Source organism: Montipora foliosa, chromosome 3, assembly GCF_036669935.1.
Source record: "Montipora foliosa isolate CH-2021 chromosome 3, ASM3666993v2, whole genome shotgun sequence".
Lineage (NCBI taxonomy): Eukaryota > Metazoa > Cnidaria > Anthozoa > Scleractinia > Acroporidae > Montipora > Montipora foliosa.
The window spans coordinates 39716291-39730328 of record NC_090871.1 but is presented as its reverse complement, the minus strand read 5'-3'; the positions used below and the strand labels follow the sequence as shown (position 1 = coordinate 39730328).

Below are 14038 nucleotides of genomic sequence, written 5' to 3'. Positions count from 1 at the left end.
AAGTATAGAAAAAACTAACTTCCTAACCAATCTAAAAACTAAGTTAAAAACTAAAATAATAAAAAGAAAACACCTGCTTTCAAGGAGGCCATGTGTAAAAAAAACAGAATATTGCTAATTAAATTATTTGTCGATCGAAATTTATGTCTCTTAATTTTCCCTTAAATATACTAGGGGATGTCAATTGCCACACCTGCAGAGGCAAGCCGTTCCATAACACACTTCCGCTGTAAGAAAGACTTCTTTTATAAAATTCAGTAACGGGTTGCAGAACAGCGAGCTTCTATTCATTCTCTCTAAGGTTATATTCTGGAGCAGTGTCATTTACAATGCAGGACGAATTGTTAGAAGGGCCAATTACTGCACGTACAGAAAACTCTCCAAACCTGTATTTGGAGTTACATAACCTTTTAAAAAGGGTGAACAAATTGGTGACTGCTGTGAACACTTGCATGTTCTGTTTCATTCCACTGTGCACACGCTGTGCTGGGTGTTATTATTGTAAAGAAAATTGGATAGGTTATGCTTGTCCTATTTGTGGCCAATGTGAAACAGTATACCCCCCAGAACAGATTTGTTTGCCCGGCGAACAATTGCAGTAACTGTCACAATGCACGGTGCAAAGAAAAAGAGTGGCATACGGGCATTTTTTTATTCTTCGGGTATTGTGCAGCATCAATATCGATCGTGCTCACAAAGGTGTAACTGTTGCATTTTTTCTTACGTGGTGCACACTGCTGATATCAAAGCTTTTATTCAGATGGTGTGCATAACACTTCAATTGGTTGGACAGAAGCACAACACGCACTCAGCCGCACTTGCCCATGCCAAAACCTATTTAGAGATGCACAACCGCTCTTTCAATTTATTTATCGCTTGTAACTTGTAAAACAGGAAATCATGCGTTTTTCAGATTTATTCAACACACATTGTTACTTGTAAGCAATAGAGAGTTTTTCAAAATAAAGATTTATTTGACAACACATTTTAGTTTCTTTCTTCTTATCTCACTGAGTCGCCATTCCCCACGGTTTTCAGCACTTTGCAAGCTTGCACGGCTTGGGTGAACGACCCTTTGTGTTACACCATAAAAAACATTCTGGCAGGTTTCACAAACAGCCCTTGTGTGCTTGATGCTGTCAACGGTGCAAAGGCTAAGCCACTCTGTGCCTTCTGGCCCACAAATAATACTACTACTGCTGCTGTCGCATAGCAGAACATGGGCACGATGGACATAAGGAGATTCGTTTTCATAAAACGTTTTGCAATACAAGCGGGGCTCTGCATACAAAGGGAAAATGGCCTTTTCATTTGAAAATGTGCTGAAGCACTGGTAGCACAAATTAAGTACTGTCCTGTGATTGTGGAGTAACTGCTTGATGGCAATCTCAAACCCATGTAACGATACAGCCCACTGGGCCAACACTGGAACTGGATATTGGAACGTATCACTCTTTGCCATAAGTGTGGTTTCCCCATGTTTTACTTAGTATGAATTTTGGAATCACATTTACTGCTTGTTTTTCCCACTCGTCACGGAAACATTTTTTGAACACTGAGATGGTACAGAGATCACATACTCAGACTGCATAATTCTTAATACAGGCTACTTTTGCATGTACACAATGTTTCTTATCAACGCTGTAATCACACACACCACATGTGACCTGCTTGTCTGCTGGCTCGAACTGCATCACCAATTATTCAATTCAATTCAGTTCGTCAATAAGTCTCCTTTCCGCTGCAGCGCAATAACCATGCAGGAACCACGACTGTTTGAGGAATAGAGCTCAAGTTCCCTTAAGTAGGCCTATCTTTCCCGCGCAAAATAATAATTACAGCTACCGGTACTTACCAACATAGGGTGGGGGCTCAAGCATTCACGTTTGTGCCTCCTTAAGTACTGCATGTTCAGGTAAGTATAGAATTGTATAATTGCTTACGCGTAAGTCTCGGCGAAATTCGTAAAGGGTTTGGGAAACACCACCACGAAAGTTTTGAAGGGTATGGAAACAGTACAGAAGTGATGCGAAAATAACCGCAAAGGCACACATGCAAAAAGCTGCCGAAGCAACAAAAGCAGAAGTTGTGTCATCCACGTCTTACCGGTTTGGTAGGTGTGCTTACAATGCCCATAACCTTCAATAACATCTTCACGAAACCAGATATCTTTGTCCCCTGGGGGTTTGTCATATGCCATCCAATCGTTGGGTAGGATAGAATAATGGGCGAGTTGATCTGTAATGGTCACATGGTGCGACAGTGCTTCACAAAGGAGGCACTCGTAGAAAAATTCTTCGTGGGACTGCTCAAACTCTATTTTTGTTGCATAAGAGACCACTTGCTTTTCGGGACAGAAACAATGAGGCTGCTCATCATCCATTTTGGGGTTCAAATTGCCAAAAACGTCAACAGCGGCCCCATCGGCTGTTGTTTCTTCTGCTTTTTTCTCCGGCCCATCGCCTGTTGTTTCCAATTGCCTTTCTTGCCTTTCTTCACTGCTTTTAATCATTTGGTTTAGGGCTTCATTTGTAAACAGTTGCCTGCTGGACAATCTGCTTTCTAGTTAAAAACTTTCCATCAAGTAGAAGATTATGCAGGTTCTCAAACCACACCGCAAGGTTTTGTGTCCTCTTTCTCTCTAATTTGGTTGCCTTTTAAAGGCGTGCGTCGCCACCTTCTCTTTACCACAGGCAGCCATCTTCGATTTGGGTGTGGTGTGCACTTTAGACAGACAGATTGACCCGTGCCACCAAATGCCACGTGAAGGATGCAGCGCTTGTGTGTGCACCACAAACACTTCATGTCTGCTTCCATCAATACATTTTTATCTGTCATCACAATCTGTCGGGTGGCATCAATAATAAAATAGCTTGCATTCATCAAGCAGACAGAACATTAGATATTGTGGTAAAAATTATGTAAGGTGTGGTTTACATTACACACTAAAGGTTGTCCATGGTGCAACATTTGCAGTTTCATCGGTGGTGCCAATGTGAAAGCAGCTGCTCCTTTGGGCAACTTGTGAGCTTCACAGGCCGTAAAACTTTCCTTGTCCAACCCCTCAAGTTCCTGCAGTGATGGAGCCGGGTCCATTTTTACACCGCAGCCAAGTGGCAATGCGTATTTGGAAAAAGCAGCAAAAGGAGAGAAGTTTGCGCAAAGTCAAGGTGCAAGGAAAAGGTTACATATTCAACTTTCCCAAGCACATTGTTGACAAAATAGCACGTTACACCCGGGTTGCGCAGTTACACAAGCTTCACCAACTGCGGAAATGCATCGGTTGTATGCCCAACGACTTTCACATCAATTTTGTGCTAAATCAATTCATGTGTGAAGATCGCAAGGCAACAATCACACAAACGGAAGTGGCTATCCGATATCTGTTAAACCCAGACCTTGCACGAAAGGGTCAGTCAGTCAAACATGTACAAGAACATATGCCAAAAGGTGGTGATCATCACCCAAATGATGATGATGACTGTTGCTCAACCAACTCAATTACTGAAAGTGGCTCACACAAATATTTTTACAAAGATAAATTCCTTTCCCCAGGCATACATGAAAAATCTTCAAACAAGCCAATTTTCTAATAAGAGTAAAAGAAGTGTGTTAAGAGAATATTCAAAATACATGCGGTAGGAAAGCTTCCAAACATTCAAGAAGTAATGTTGCATGCTAAATATCTCCTCAGTAGACAATTCTGAATACGAGGACATCTGGAGCATTTAGTGTCATAATTTCTTTGCATTGGTTAACAACCCTTTTTTGCAATCCACAGAGATGTGTACCCACACCAGCAGCAAAAGTGATTGTGCATCAGCTCATCTCTTGCATTAAAAACTATAGTTTGAAACCAGCAAAGGAAATTCAAAACCTGGACAAAGAAAGGGCAGCTCAGACTTTTTTATCATATCTTCTTGATGACGAAACTGTGCACAGTAATTCTGGAAAAGAGCTGAAGCATGTCACCTAGGCGGATATATCTGTAATTAAAAGAAAGGCTTTTTAGATCACAGCCTAATTTCTCTATCTGAATTTACTGATGCTGGATATCCCCATTACCAATCATGTGGTGTCTTAAATTGGAGAAATAAAACTGGGCACTAAAAATATGTTCCTGTTTTTGATTAAAATAATGAGTCCATTCCTTAGTTAAGTACTAATTAAGTGTATTCATAAACCGATCCTGTCTTGCCTTGAGCTTTCCGCAAATAGTAAATTACTGTAAAACCACGTTGGGAAGTTACAGTCAAACATGAATTTGTTTCTTCATAAACCAATTAAGTGTTACATTGATTTTTGTACAGTGGCTAATGCTCATAATCCACGATGAGAAGTTAGTCAAACATGAATGTGCTTCTTCATTAACTTATTTTTTGTTACAGTGATTTTTTACAGTGGTAAATGCTATTTAACCACGATGGGAAGTTAGTCAAACATGAATGTGTTCCCTTATAAACTTGCGTTTTCACATTGGTAAATCCTATTAAACCATTATGGGTTTCTTCATAAACCCAGCTTGTCTTTCTTTCATTTTTCACAGTGGTAAATGTTAATATATAGATTTAGCCAAGCCTAAAAGCGGACTTCCCTGGTTATTTATTCTTACTGCCTGTAGGGTTATTGAAAATAAAAGGTTTCGAATTGTCTGCGTTTTACATACATACATACATACATGACTTTACTTGATAACGCAGGTTAAAAATTTTCTCAACTTTACAGCTGATGTGGACCTGCCTAAACTAATTAAATCTAAAATTATATAAAACACAAATATGATAAAATTTATAAGTTAAATAAATTAAGTAAACCAATAAAATTTTAGTAATAGTGAAAATCTGGTTTCATGTTATGTATAACGTTACCTCCCTTCCCCAAATTAATATTCATGATAGTTTGCTTGGATTGTTTTAAGTTATGTTTAAAGATAGATGAATTTGGAGAATCTTTAAGATTATCTGGTAGTGCATTCCATGCTATAGCAGATCTATGAACAAAAGACCTATGGGCCTATTGAGTACAACATTCAAGGATTTCCTTAAGTTATATCTGTTAGAGTTTTTGATTACCAAAGAATTAATTTCCCGTAACCCTAACTTATAATAACCATTAAATGTAATAGTTAAGATGCAGGACTTATAAAAATACTCTAGAGGCATCCAGCCAACCTTAGAAAGTATATCACTATCCTTAAAACTATTTGGTAACTTGTGAATCAGCGTAGCAGCTCTAATGTGAATCATTTCTAGATCTTTAAGCTTGGGTCCAGACCCCCAGATCACAATTCCATATAGAACACTTGGAATTACTATCTTATAGTAAAAGTCTCCAAGATAGATGTAGATAGAAAATTTATACATCTCAACATTTTGACTTTGGCATTAAATGCAGATCGAGCCAATGCCATATGTTGAGACCATGAGAGTTTGTCTTCGATTGTAACCCCAAGGCAATTGGTGGAAGACACATACCGAATGGTGTCCTCACCCCACCTCAGATGTTTCAAAGGACCTATGAAGGGGGTGGTACTTAAAACCATTGCGTCGGATTTTCCTTCATGTAAAATCAATCTGTTACTAAGGCATCAGGATTTAACCTGGTCTAAGACAGCCTGTAATGCTGTTGTTATGTCATCAACAGTATTCCCTACCACATATATTGTGGTGTCGTCAGCATAGACTTCTCCACTGGCAATACAGTCAGGGAGGTCAGGTTTTGAAAATGTTTTGAAAATGTTTCCTGTTGCTGCTTTAATAATCCAATCATTTTCTTTGCTTTTTTCTATAGAAAAATCATTGCCTAACTATACAATTCCAAGGTACATTTTACACTAAAAGCTGATATTGCATGAACCACGAAACCATGAGTTTAGCAATGAATTTTCTTGAACTGCATGAGTTTTAAAAGAAAATAAGCACACCCTCAGCGAGCGAATGGAAAAGGAAAAAAGTCATTTCCGTGTCAACTGTCAATAGCCAGCAAATAGGAATCACGCTAAAATTAGAAGCAATAAAAAAAAGATTTTGTCAGTTCAAGGTCAAATACGAGTTTTATTGATGTACTTTATTCCATTTTATCTCTGAAAACGAGATCATTCACATTTTGATATATTTCATTGAAACACGCTAGGTTGGCTTGGAACAAGAATTGGCAAGATACTGCAATGCAACCAAGAAAGGACGAACTTCAAACAAGATCCGCTCCAACACTTAAATAGCGTTTAGGTGCTTTACACAAATTTTTGAAAACACACTCTAGTGAAATCTCCCACTAATTTTACGGGACCTCATTGCGATTACGTGTTTATAACATAAGGGGCAAGATTTTCTTCTCACTGTCGAAGCACATTGAAAACCAGTTGGGCAAATGGATTAGAACTTGTTCGCTCGCATTTTAGAGCAAAACAAACAAACAAATCAACGTTTCCTTTATGTGCAAAAGAGTACAGATAATTGTTATTTCATTTCTAGTTGACAATAAAAATTCGATTTTCATGCCTGAACAAAGGAAAAACCGATTAAACCACTTTTTGAAAATAACAAACGGTTTAGTGCTCAAGGAAAGAATTTGTGGAGTAACTTCTTTCACTAAGTATGAGCTATTACCGGCATTCTGTTTTGTTGTAGTCGTTCTCTTTTGCTATCCTTTCGTTTCTGTTCTAGACATAGGTCCTCCAGGCATCATGTATCCTTATCAGAGCTTCTAAAGATATGCCAAAAATTGTAATACAGAGAAAAAGGCAGCTCTAAGCAAATTAAAATAAACACTCAGCGTTAAGTTTATATCCCTCCGATGCTTGACTTGAATAACTGTGTAGCCGCCAGTGTGGACCACAGCTATCATGATATGTCAAACTGGATTGAAACCAGTGAAAAATGCAGAAAAGAAACATTTTCCAAACGGTTTTTCACCTGAACATGAAAAGCGTTGACTGTGTAAGAACTATAGTTCACGTAGTATGGTCGTGAGGCCGCGTAAAGCCACAGAAAGCATGCAAAAAATGAAGCATCCCTTGTTCTCAGCTCCCGGTTCATAAGTGAGTGTAAAGTCATAGTCCTGACATCTGAGAGCAATTTGTTCAAGGCGGGTTGATGGAGTCTTTTTATTGAATATGCCAAGCAGTGGTTTATGATCAGTCAAGACGACAACATGGCGACCATAAATGTAGGTATACATCTTCTGCAATCCGAAAAGCACAGCCATTGCCCCTCATTCGATCTGCGAATACCTCCTTTCTGTAGCAGTTAAACTTCTGGAACCATAAGATACGGGCTGCCAACGGCTGTCAACATTTTGCAGCAAGACACACCCAAGACCGACTGGGCTGGCACCTACTACAAGTTCGGTCTCTGCTTTCAAGGAGTAGTGTGCGAGGCATGGTGCTTAAATCAAAAGCTCTTTAACTTCCTCAAATTCTTTGGATGCTCTTTTACTCCATTTAGACACAAACACGCTTCTGCATAAGCTGTCGCAAAGGAGTGATAACTGTTGCAAGGTTGGGAACCAACTGTGTAAGGTCTGTAATACTTCCTAGAAATGATCTCAGCTCGAGGTACTGGTGCATCTGCAATTGCTTTTATCTTGTCTGGGTCAGGCTTAATGCCCTCAGCGGAGATGATGTGTCCTAGAAATTTCAGTTCAGACATGCCCAAGGCACCCTTGTCTGCATTGAGACCAAGGCCAGACACTTGAAGTTTATCCATAACTACGCGAAGATTCTTCCAGTGTTCTTCTGGTGTTGACCTGTCCACCACAACATCATCAAAATAGCTAAGCACACCTGATAACCCTATGGTACACCTCTGGTGCTGATGCAAGCCCAAAGGGCAGCCTTTTGAACTGATACACTTTACCTGCGGCCATGAACGATGTAATGTCTCTAAATTCTTCCGCTAGGCGGACTTGCCAATATGCTTTCCTTAGATCCAGAGTCAAGAACATCTGAGCCCCACTCAATAGCCGTAACAAGTCTTGGATTCTAGAAATTGGGAACCGCTCTCTTATCACTGCTTTATTGGCTTCCCTGAGATCAACACACACTCTCAATTCCCCATTCCCCTTGTAATCAATCTGCACAGGTGATATCCACCTGTGCACATCACATCGTCTTGAATCATTCGTTCTATTTCTTGTTTCAGTCCCTCCTCTACAGGTGCTGGGACTGGCCTTTGCTTTTGTACCTTGGGAGGGACATCTGAATTGATTTTAATTTTGTACTTATAATTCTTAAAGTCCCCGAGCTCTTCCTTAAAGAGATTCTTATACTCCTGATAAAACCTCTCCCTCTCCTGGGTTGGGCTTTCCCCTACTGCATGGACTTCCACAAGGTTGAGGGTGGACAGGGCGCTTCTTCCCAACACGGGGGGGGGGGGGGGGGGGGGGGCGCCTTCCACATCGACCACATACACTGGCTCCATTACTTCCATATCATTGCATCTCAGTCTAGCATCAAATACTCCTAAACACTTGGGATCCCCTCCACCAAAAGCTGAAAACTTGACATTGGTTGGGTTAGTGGAGTGTTCAGGTTAATAATAATAACAATAATCATAATAATAATAAAATACTTATATAGCGCTATTTACATAAGAATGATCAGTAGCACTTTACAATAATTCACTTAAAAACCTTATTCAAATGATATGGTGGTACCACTGAAACCAATTGAATAAAAATTAATTAATAAAATAAATTAATAAATAAATAAGGAAAAGGTTCTAGCCTGCCCGGAAAAGGTGGGTCTTAAGTTTTCGTTTAAAATTACATAGTGATAGAATGTCATGCAACTCAGCCGGCAGGCTATTCCACAGACATGGCGCAGCAGTATAAAAAGACATGGCACCAAGGGTAGGAAGAATTTTCTCCAGTAAAAGACTACTATTTGATCTTAGATTATAAGAGGACTTAGGCTTAACAGTAATTAAATCACTAATATATGGTGGTGCAAGTCCGTGAATAGCCTTAAAAACTAAGATTAATATCTTAAAATGAATACGAGCGCGAACTGGCAGCCAGTGAAGATCTTGAAGTGCTTGTGTAACGTGAGCATACTTGCCAATGTTCATAGCAATTCTTGCTGCTGCATTCTGAATACGTTGTAATTTGACAATCTGTGACTTGGGCAAACCATACAGAAGACCGTTGCAAAAGTCCAAGTGACTAGTTATAAATGCATGAATGAGTGCATCACGGGATAAGTACTTTCTAATGCACCTTATATTATGTAAATGATAGAAAGATGAATTACAAAGTTTAGTAACATGTGTGACATATTCAAACGACTATCAAACCACACACCAAGATTTCTTACACACAAACTTGGATCGATGTCATATTCACCAACAGTTTTCACAGTAATACTGCATGCAGTATTAATCTTAGCGGTTGCTGTCTAGTTCCTATTAATAAAAATTCTGTTTTATCATCATTAATCATTAATTTATCCGTTATCATCCAATTTCTTAAATCATCCACGCATTTACTCATGGCGTTGATAGCGTCATTCTGGGAGGTAGTGTCATCAGGTTTAAAACTAAGGTAAAGTTGCGTATCATCGGCAAAACAGTGCCTACTTGGAAGATGTTTTTCAACAATTTTAAAGAGGTTCGATGCATAAATAACAAATAACAAAGGTCCCAAACATGAACCTTGCGGAACACCACAGTCAAGATCAAATTGGCGTGACGTTGTTTCCTGAACAGCAATGCATTGACTTCTTCCATTTAGGTAAGACTTAAACCAATCGAGAGCCTTTCCTCGTATACCGACATCAGTATGTAGTCATTTCAGTAGTACTTCATAATTAACAGTGTCAAAGGCTGAACTTAAGTCAAGTAGAACTAGTAGTGTAACCTGACGCGAGTTCATCGCCAGCAGAATGTCGTTCATAACCTTAACAAGAGCCGTTTCTGTGCTGTGGCACGGTCTGAAGGCAGATTGGAACATAGGATAAACACAATTTGCTCCCATGTGGTCATGAACTTGATTAAAAACAGCTCTTTCAGTGAGTTTCGAAACATACTGGAGGTTGCTGACAGGTCTATAATTTTTAAAAACCAAATCCAAACCAGGCATCTTCAACAGAGGATTAACAAGAGCACATTTCCAGTTGTCAGGAGACACGCCTGATTCAAGAGACAGATTAATAATTTTCGTAAGAACGGGAAGAAGCACTTGAGTACATCCAATCACCAAGGAGGTTGGCATTGGGTCCAGTATGCAGGTCTTCTTAGCTGAGCTTTCGACAAGTCTACGTACTTCACATTCACTTAACGGTTTAAATTGATCCATCCAGGTACCAGACCATGCTTGAGCAATGTTATTTGAAATAACTGGCAATGATGATGATAATCCATCAAGCTTTGAATGAATTGACTTGATCTTCTCAACAAAGAAACTTCCCATCTAATTAGCAAATGTCAGTATATCCTTAAATGGTGGGAACGGAACCTCATCATCTTGTTTCAAGAGCCTCCTTGTGGCCAGAAAAAGATTCTTCTGATTAAAACTGTTCCTATCAATAAAGTCTTTGAGAAACTCTTAACGTGCCTTAGTTATCAGACGCGTTGTGTGATTCTTCCCTGCTTTAAATTCCTTAAAATGAGAAGCACTACGAGTGCGACGCCATCTTATCTCCGCTTTCCGCCTTTCCCTTCGTGCTTTCTTAATGTCATTATTGAACCAGGGCACAAGAGGTCTAATTGTAAGTGTCTTGGTCAATAATGGAGCATGACGATCAATAATAGAAGCCAGAGTTAGATTATAGCATTCTGCAAGTTCGTTGAGCGTCTTATGACTGTCCTGACATAGTTTGGTTGTGGACATTTCTTCACACAATACTTGCAAATCAATAGCCTTAATTTTTCTGTAAGATATTAATTTAGTCGGAAGAGTCGGTTTACCCACTGTAAGATTGCATAATAACGAGCAATGATCAGAAATAAAGTAGTCGTACACAGGAACACTCGAAAGAAGTGAGTCACATTGCCGAGTGATAATCAGATCAAGGGTATGTTTTGATTCATGCGTAGCTGTGACTACATGTTGTTGTAAACCCATGGACTCAAGTAATTAGAGGAAACAAACTCCATCCGGGTTGTCTGGGAAATTGACATGGATGTTAAAATCGCCCGCTATCAAGAGTGGTTCAGATGACATAACTATCGATTCCAGATAACTTGAGAACTCATCAAAGAACACATTTGAAGTCACTGGATGGTTACTTGAATATGGTGGACGATAAATAACAATGACTCGCAGTTAGTGGGAGCCATGTTTCACAATCCATTCAGAAAATTCAAACGATTTCCGCTCTCCAGCATCACCTTTAATTACAAATATGTTATCCTGAACCAAAAGGGCAGTTCCTCCGCCAGCGCGACCAAATCATGGACAGTCCAGTAACTTATATCCCGGAGGAGTAATCGCAATGCGGTGTGCAGTGTCATTTGCTGTGAGCCAGCTTTCGGTTATAGCAACAATATCAGCGCTAGAAGTTCCAACGTAGTAAACAAATTCAGCAGATTTATTCCGTAGTGATCTCGCGTTCAAGCAACAGAATTTCAGATTGTGCATTGTATGGTGTGTCCGATCAGAAACAATTGGAACATCGACAACTGACCAAGAAATTAACTTTTTATCGGAATGAGCTTTATCAGGGCGGTAAGAAATACGCACTGGGATCTTCTGACAACCAGCTCTACATCCTCGACATCGCAGAATGCCATTAGATTTCAATAAACAAGCAATTGATAGATCCAAAGCACAAACAGAGCTACGACGAATATTCAATTATTCTGCACGAGAGTATAATGTTGAAACAGTGTTATTCATATGCAAATCCAAGTTTCTTCGACGCGCTTCACTCTGTGGTTTTCTTATATCAAAAATTACTGGACCAGGATTTTTAAGAACGTCCTTGCAGACTGTTATGTCCATAGGTGGATCAAAACCAGGAACCATGAGTGAAACATATCCATGTTTAGTCCATTTAGATACAGGAACTCACGTATGACAGGAACCAGTGCATAACAGACGTGCAAAAGCAACTGAAAGACGACTTGAAATGATCACCTCCTCAAAATCACAATTATGTGGTCTAATACAAGTCCAGGAATCATAATTATAAGAGTTATAAGTAGTAAAATGGAATACACTAGAATATGGACGCGTTCCAAGTCGTATTGAGGAAAAATATAAAACTAAAATCAGAGCCCAAAAACTTGTGGCAGGCATCATCGGTGCCTCTACTCAACTCTAAACCATTGTTTCGGAATCAAGGTCCTAGCTCAACCAGTGTCGATCATCATTTGAACAAGTCTACCATTGATTTCAACATCAGTTTCAAAACCCATCCCCTCATTGTTGGTAGTATAATAAACATATTCACAGTTAGACTTATCTGACTGTTGCTGGACCGGCTGGACAAACTTCACATCATCTTTGTTCTCTGATTCTGTTGATCTGCAATACTTCCAGAAGTTACCAGTCTTCTTACATTTTCTGCACTGTGCGTTCCTAGCTGCGCATCTTCGGTCATTAGCAAGATGATCCCCCCTTCCAAATCGAAACCAGGCTCTTTCTTTTGCTTTACTTACTGAAGATTTTATTGCATTAACATCAGATTTTTCTGGCAAATTTCGGGCTTCCTGTCCCCCAAGTAGCTGCGTATCCTTCTTTGCAGATTCAATTGCTCTCCCGAGCGTCTGGCCTTTTTCCAGAGTAAGAGTCTCTCCTTGTTGTAGTAGCTTTTCTCGTAGATATCCGTCAGAACATTTCTCTATAACTTGACCAAGGATATTATCATCAGCGGCTTCCCCGAAGTCGCATGTTAAACTCAGCATATGTAATTCTGCAATGAAGGTATCCAATGATTCATGCTGAAGTTGAGCACGTTTTCAAAACTTGTACCTCTCTGCCCACTTCTTTCTTTTAGGCTGAAAGTGTGCACTCAACGCTTGTTTAACTTCCTCAAATTTCTTTTCCTCTCCAGGCAAACCTGAGAGCAAACGTTGGACTCCCATCCCAGCAAGATGTAGAAGAGTAGCTGTTTGAATTTCGTCGCTTTGTTTATCTAATTTCGTAGCAATTCGGTAGTTGTGAAAGGCATCGAGCCAAAGCTTCCACTCATCTGCCAAGTTTGTCACCTCTAAATTCACTGGATACAACGAAAACCTTTGAAAACTCATCTTGATATGTTATCCAATTGTTGTTTATCCTCGTCGCCAATTTGTAGTATTGCAAGTAACTTTAATCGTGACTAAACAGACTAAGAGATACACATAGTTCGTCCAGAACACATGTTATCAAAACGTTCCTGAAACGTTTCTTCAGCTTCGCAGCCAGGCCTGCGATACACAGGGATACCAGGATATAACAACAACAAAACACCTGAGCGAAAAAGACAAGGGAAGAAACTTGAAACTGGATGACAAAATTCTTTCCATATGGCCAGAGGAAAGCTGTGCAAAGTCTAACTTTTATGAAGCATGTATACTGGGAATTGAAGGTAAACAAAAATCTGAATGTATTTTTAAATTTATTCCCATTCTTACCCAGGCAAACCTACTAAGTTAATTAAAGCACAATGTTGGCAGTACTAGCTAAAGGGCTTGTAGAACTTACAGGCTACTTAATATTTTTGATAGTCGTATGCATATAATGCACCTATCAATGTTAGTCCCGAGAGGGAGGGGGGGGGGGTATGTTAATGGGTGGGGACTTTGATCGACTTTTCCTACCCTGAGTGGGGAATTTTGACAAACTTTGAAGAGAATGTTGGACCCAGGGTGGGGAAGTTTGATCAAACTTGAAAAGTAGGATAATATTCATGAAAGACCGTTTCCTAAGCTTCCACTTTGCCATGGTAAAATACACGCTGCAATGCTGCCTTCTTGAAAACCGACAGAGCAGAGCAGTGGATATGTGTGACTTGCTATCATGAAAATACCCAAAAGACAAGTCCGCATGAGGCAAAAATAAGATGGAGGAAAGAAAGGTAAGGAAAATTTGCTCAATATGTTGCTACTATGACCAT

General features: G+C 39.6%; 2 pseudogenes; both read right to left on the bottom strand.

Moving 5' to 3' along the window:
- Nucleotides 1-4824: 4824 nt before the first annotated feature.
- On the bottom strand, nt 4825-5542 carry LOC137996367 (uncharacterized; annotated as a pseudogene).
- Nucleotides 5543-12248: 6706 nt separating this feature from the next.
- Nucleotides 12249-13190, bottom strand: LOC137995806 (uncharacterized; annotated as a pseudogene).
- Between the last annotated feature and the right edge of the window lie 848 nt (nt 13191-14038).